Below are 6,570 nucleotides of genomic sequence, written 5' to 3'. Positions count from 1 at the left end.
GATCGACATTTCATCATATGTAATATTAGGCGGTTTTGATTTATGTGCTGTTAATTGTTCACTTTATTCTACAAGGGCATCTGCGTACAGATATCACTTGTTTCTGCTTCTTCGTTTCCATTGTTGTTTTGATCATGACATCAACAATCTTTCAGAAAATGTGTATAGCGCTCTAATGTTTAAAAGTGGAAACACGAAAAGCGGAAATTTCTGTCAATGGCTGAGAAGTGTTGTCTCATAAATGATGGAAATTTCCTTTGACGATGAAAGAGTTCAAATTTAAACATTTCTTAAAAAATGGAAACATTTCTAATTCCGTCTCATTGTAAGTACACTGAAACGCTCTTTCTCTAAAAAATCTCATTCTAAAATGTAAAAAATTGTTCACACTTACTGGAAATGTCATGTTTTCTTAAGTCTCAAGAAAACAGAAATGGAGGATGAGTACATATTTCATGATGGAAAGTTGCTTTTTTAAAGATTGGACAACAAAGTAACACAACAAACAAATCGGTTACAATAATAACTGTTCTGACACGTTACACAGCAACACAAATACAGTGGCGCTTTAATATACTCAGTTGTAAGTCGCTTTGGATGGAAGCGTCGGCTAAATGCATAAATGTAAAAGTAAAATGTAATATGCGAGGTAATCACGTCGCAGGCACAGAACATTTTAGTTTTAGCAATAGCAGCCTCCTGATGTTTAGTGAACCAAAACCCCTGCCCAGTGGCTAAATTCATGTTTATGTTACTTACCGCAACGTAGAGAGAAGAATGAGTCACAACATTATCTACAGCTAATAATAATATTCTTTCTTTATAAAAAATTTTTTACCAACAACCAACTTATTCTTGCTGTATTATTCATGGATGCATGCATTCAGGTTGAAGATAGAAAAACATGAACACACACAGAGAAAAGAGAGTATGTGTATTCATGTATATGGAGAAAGAGATCTGAATTATAATAGGCCTATACCTTCATTTCCAATTGAATTTATTCAAAGATTAATAGAAAGTGGTGTTTCACATGTGACTTGTCAAAAAGTAATTTCCTAGTTTCCTCAGCTGATTTACCAGAAGAAAATTCCATTCAAGGCACATTAGGCATTTTTGGGGATAATCTAATAAGCGTTCTGTGACATTACACAAGACATTTCCTGAGTCAGAAATAGGTATCTAGCATTGGAAGGGTATAAATTTGTATCAGTGATTGAAGTTTGGAGTTGCTGTTCCCAAACATTTCTGTGTGTGCGTTTGTTGCGCATAACCATTTAAAGCCGAAATTAAATGACAAATTCACAATCTGCTGCCTTCTCTCATATAAAATTTCACTCTGCAAAACTCTTGGCATGAAATAATTTGGTTCTTGCTTTAAAATTGACATGTAGAATACAGCAATATATTGCAACATTTGAGAGCGATACAGGTTTTATATCTCATACATTTTGAGAACTTTCACTCTAATTTATGATGTCAAAGTAAAGGTAAAACATGTTGTAATGCATTTATTAATGACTTGATTAATAGAAATCGCCCAACTTCACATTTTTACATAAACACCCTTTATGCATTCCACAGAAGAAAGTAATTCAAGTTTGGAACAACATGAGTAAACAATGACAGAATCATGAACAGCTTCACAACGGCTGTGTTGTAAGATCATTATTAATACATGATTAGTCCTCAGCACTCAGCCAAGATATTGCTGGTGTGATGCATAGAATTATGGATCTGGATATGTGCTTTCCTGATTGCATCAGCAGTTTGCTCCATTGAAATGTAATTGAGTCTGATTTGTTGAGTTCATTGAGACAGAAATTTCTTGGGACTAAGATGATCCATCTGTTCACAAAGGAAATCCATCTTTTTTAGTCTGAGATCTCGGCCTGGATATATACTGTATATATATATATATATTTGATTTTGCATGCTTAAAATATTTGACCTTGATTTCAAGATGTGCTTTATTGATAGAAGATCCAAGTACAATGCGAGTGAGAAGCAGAATATTATTGATTTAAAATGTCCCAAGAGGAACAAATCCATTTGTTTACGCGGTTAAATACGCTTTCTGACAGAAGAGAGACGCATGAATTCCACAATGATCATATATTGATTCAAAAGTAAGATGGTATTGACATTTAGTAAAGTGATGTCATTATTAGTCTAGTAATCTCAAGAGGTTAGTTAGTTCACCCCCAAGCCATGACTGACTATCTTCTTTTAAACGAAATAAAAAATATCATGGTTCTTCCAAGCATTATAATGGCAGTCCTGATTATGAAGTCCAAAAAAGTGCATCCATCCATCATTAAAGTAATCCATTCGGCACCAGGGGGTTAATAAAGTCCTTCTGAAGCAAAGTGATGGTTTTTTGTAAGAAGAATATCCATATTTCAAACTTTATAAACTAAGATATCCAGCTTCCGGCAGACGGCCTATGCAAGTCAACTTACTCCACTAGAGTAACTTGTGATGCGATGTATGATGTAGGATGTAAGTAGCGTAAGCTTTGATGCCTCTCTCGGTTCAAACAGAGTGCTTGGCATCAAACTCAAGATTGTCTTCACTTATACATCAAAATTCTCTAACGTTTCCCAAAATTCTCGTTTTAGATTTCTAATTCGTGACTGGTGTTTTGTTTTGCTCTATCCTCTGAGATTCCGTATTCATCAATTCGTCATGTGTCAGGTCAGAGGTTACTCATTTGCTGTAAAGCAATGCGTACGGCTGTGTTTCAGAAACTAGTTGTATAACTATATCTACTTTATGAAGTATTCAATATGGATATCTTTCTTACGAAAACGCATTGCTCCGCTTTAGAATGACTTGATTGGGTTAATCAAGTCATTTTGAAGCGAATTGATACGTTTTCGTACCTGTAGTGGTATGAATTACTTTTATGATGGTGGATGCACTTTTTTGGACTTCAAAATCAGGCTCGCCATTCACTGCCATTATAAAGCTTGGAAGAGCCAAGATATTTTTTAATATAACGCTGATTGTATTCGCCTGAAAGAAGAAAGTCATGCACTTGTACTTGTATGGCTTGAGAGTAAGTAAATCATGGGGTGATTTTGATTTTTTTTTTTTTTTGGAGAACTATCCCTTTAAGTTACAAATTGCTTGTGGAGCAAACCAGTCAGAGACTTGAGGTTTCAGGCTTGACAGATCAGTCACGGCCACTCAGCGAGTATAGGCTTGATGGATCATTAACCTTTGCCCTCAGTAAAGTCAGGTCAGATGATTAATTATAGGTTGATCTAAGTCCATTGAGCTGATGTCAGTCAAGCTCTGTGCAATTAAACCTGGTTGGATGCATTATGGAGTTGCTATAGGTATGATACAGGAGGGAGCCTTTTTAAAACCATACGATTCTGCAACAATAATGAAGGTATGATACATGCTACATTACTCAATCACTGCATTATCCTAGGAGTCACATGAATGCCAGTTAAGGAATATTTACAAATATTTAGTCATTCAGATTCAGATGATCTTTAAAGGAATAATTCACCCAAAAATAAAGTTCTGGTACCATTTAGTCACACTTGTTGTTTTAAGCTTGGTGTTGCTTGACTTTCTTAATCTGTGACTGCAAATATAAGATTTTGATGTTCAAAAGTAATTTGATTTTACTGCAGAGTACAATACATTGTTTTTAAATAGCATGTATCATTATTCAAATCTTGTTAAATAATGTGGTTCACAGCAAGGTAGAAGAGTCACTCACTTTGACAGCTCATGGAGGAAAGTTAGAGTTGGGTGAAATTGGGATTTATTCAAGTATTGTTTAATTTTTTTTGTATGTTTGGCTTTTAGTTGTTCTGTCTGTAGTGTTTGGAGTGTCTTTATATTGTTGCATCTTTATCAGAACTGCTAGGTTATTATTCACTTGCTCAGCACCAGCTCTGTTGTGACGTGTGAACAGATGGCATGTCTCATATCCTTGCCAAATCATCCGTTAAACACACACATGCAATACGTAATTTGCACTGTCTGTTCCTAAAATGTTTATTTACCTTGACCACATGCTCCCACTCCCCTCTTCTGATGGGTCGGTAGAAGATTGTTTGCTAACTGAACGGACCCTACAGCTCTGCCAGCACCTGTATGATGGTGAGACAGCTGTCAGACTGCATGTCTGGACAAACAGTCAGGGTCAGTCTCACCCTTCCTCCCTGCAGGGCTCGTCAAATGAAATCTGATCAAAACACAACACCAGACCAATAGCAGCCCAGTTGGAGATTATGTAAGATTTGGATTGTATCTGTTTGTCTGTCTGTCTGAATAAAGTATTTTTTTTAAATAAATTAAAATAGATTAATAAAAATAAAAAAAATAAAAAAAGAAGCCATTACTCTAGTCATACACTCCAGTCCAGCATCGCATGATTCTTTGGAAATCATTCTAATATTCTGATTTGGTCCACGAGAAGCATATCTTATTACCATAAATGTTGAAAGCAATTGTCCTGTTTAATATATTTGAAGAAACTGCAATAAAAATGTATTGATGAGTATTAAGTTCTTTAAAAAATATATATTTTTGAATGATAGTGGTATATATTTCAATCGTGACAAGTCTCTGAATAGTTTAAAAGCAAATTATTGTAAACCATTCATGCGTGATAAGACACAAAAGAGAACAGTGCGCGTCTGTGAATTCAATCACCTTTCTGTAACACACACACGCGTGCACAAAAAGCTGTTTCAGACAGCGCTTTCATAGACAAAAACACAAAATGCCTGTTTTGTCAAGTATCTTCACAAGCACAGTTAAATGAAGTCTTAAAAGTACGTAAAGAGCTGCGAGATAAAGATGTGCATCAGATCTGTGTCGTGCGAAGTGACAGCAGCCTATTAAAGCTGATACTGGGATGTCTGTCATTAAAGGGTTAGTTCACCCAAAAATGAAAATTCTGTCAATAATTACTTACCCTAATGTCATTCGACACCTGTAAGACCTCCGCTCATCTTTGGAACACAAATAAAGATATTTGTGTTGAAATTCGATGACTCAGAAAGGCTTTTATTGACACCAAAGTCATTTTCTCTCTTAAGACCCATAAAAGGCACTAAAGACGTCGTTACAAAGTCCATCTAACTACAGTCCGTGCCCGCCGCTACGACCACACGGATCACGCGCTGCGCGTAGGGCACCAAGTGCCGAGGGGGGCAATAAATTTCTCTCAGCAATACTAAAATGGCCCCCACAGTCACCAGATCTCAACCCAATAGAGCACCTTTGGGATGTGGTGGAACGGGAGCTTCGTGCCCTGGATATGCATCCCAAAAATCCCCATCAACTGCGAGATGCTATCCTATCAATATGGGCCAACATTTCTAAAGAATGCTTTCAGCACCTTGTTGAATCAATGCCACGTAGAATTAAGGCAGTTCTGAAGGCGAAAAGGGGTCAAACACAGTATTAGTATGGTGTTCCTAATAATTATTTAGGTGAGTGTATTATATATATATATATAATATATATATAATATGTGTGTGTGTGTATATATATATATATTAGGGCCGGGACTCGATTAAAAAAATTAATCTAATTAATTAGAGGCTTTGTAATTAATTAATCGAAATTAATCGCATTTTAATTGCATATAAATATTTGACCTGAGAACAATGAGAAGTAATTTTTCACATGTATTTTTAGTATACCATTGAATAATGACTGAATACATAAGCTTAATCAACAAAATATTGTTTATTTATTTCAGTCCAGCAGACCAGTGCAATGTTTGCCATTAAGTTTAGCAAAAGCATATTTGTGATATTTGAGGCTCGATGTGCTGCGGTGATACGCTAATTCCTTGTTGTATAGCTTGCACACAACCATGCTCTTGTCGACGCTTCCATTCTTTCGTTTTTTAAAACAAAATTTCCCATCCACGGGGCCAAGCAAAGCGGTCTCATCAGCTTCTTCGTTCATGTTCACTCATGCCCTGCGTCTCAATCAGCTCCCTAGTTCCCTAGTCAGGGCACTGATCAAGACATAAGTCAATGGGCTGACTCCCTGATCAGTGCCCTGACTACTGAACTAGGGAGCTGATTGAGACGCACCCATGTTGTTGTCGTAACTCCGGAGCGCTAGTTGGTGTTCCAGTATAATCGGTCCGTCAAAACTGATTTATTGAAAAACGTTCCGCGGTGCAAAAAAAAATGCGGTTAAATTTTTTATTTTTTTTTGCGTAATTAATTAACGCGTTAAAGTCACGTAATTAATTAATCTTAATTAACGCATTAAAGTCCCGGCCCTAATATATATATATATATATATATATATATATATATATATATATATACACACACACACACACACACACACACAACTTTTTCTTTTGTTAGTTGCACTCAAGTCATCCTTTTTCACATTTCATATATATATAGTTATTTCTACTAAAAATGAGTATTGTCAGCTTTACGTAAGTGTTTGTTTGGTCAACTTAACATTGCTGAGTGAAACAAACAAACTGGGCAGTGGACCTGTTGTTCAACATGCTTTGCAAGGGACTGCATTAGGAGTAAATTTGGGAATTAGAGTGTAATTTTA

This window comes from Pseudorasbora parva, chromosome 7 (assembly GCF_024679245.1).
Source record: "Pseudorasbora parva isolate DD20220531a chromosome 7, ASM2467924v1, whole genome shotgun sequence".
Classification (NCBI taxonomy): domain Eukaryota; kingdom Metazoa; phylum Chordata; class Actinopteri; order Cypriniformes; family Gobionidae; genus Pseudorasbora; species Pseudorasbora parva.
This window is presented reverse-complemented; position numbering follows the sequence as displayed.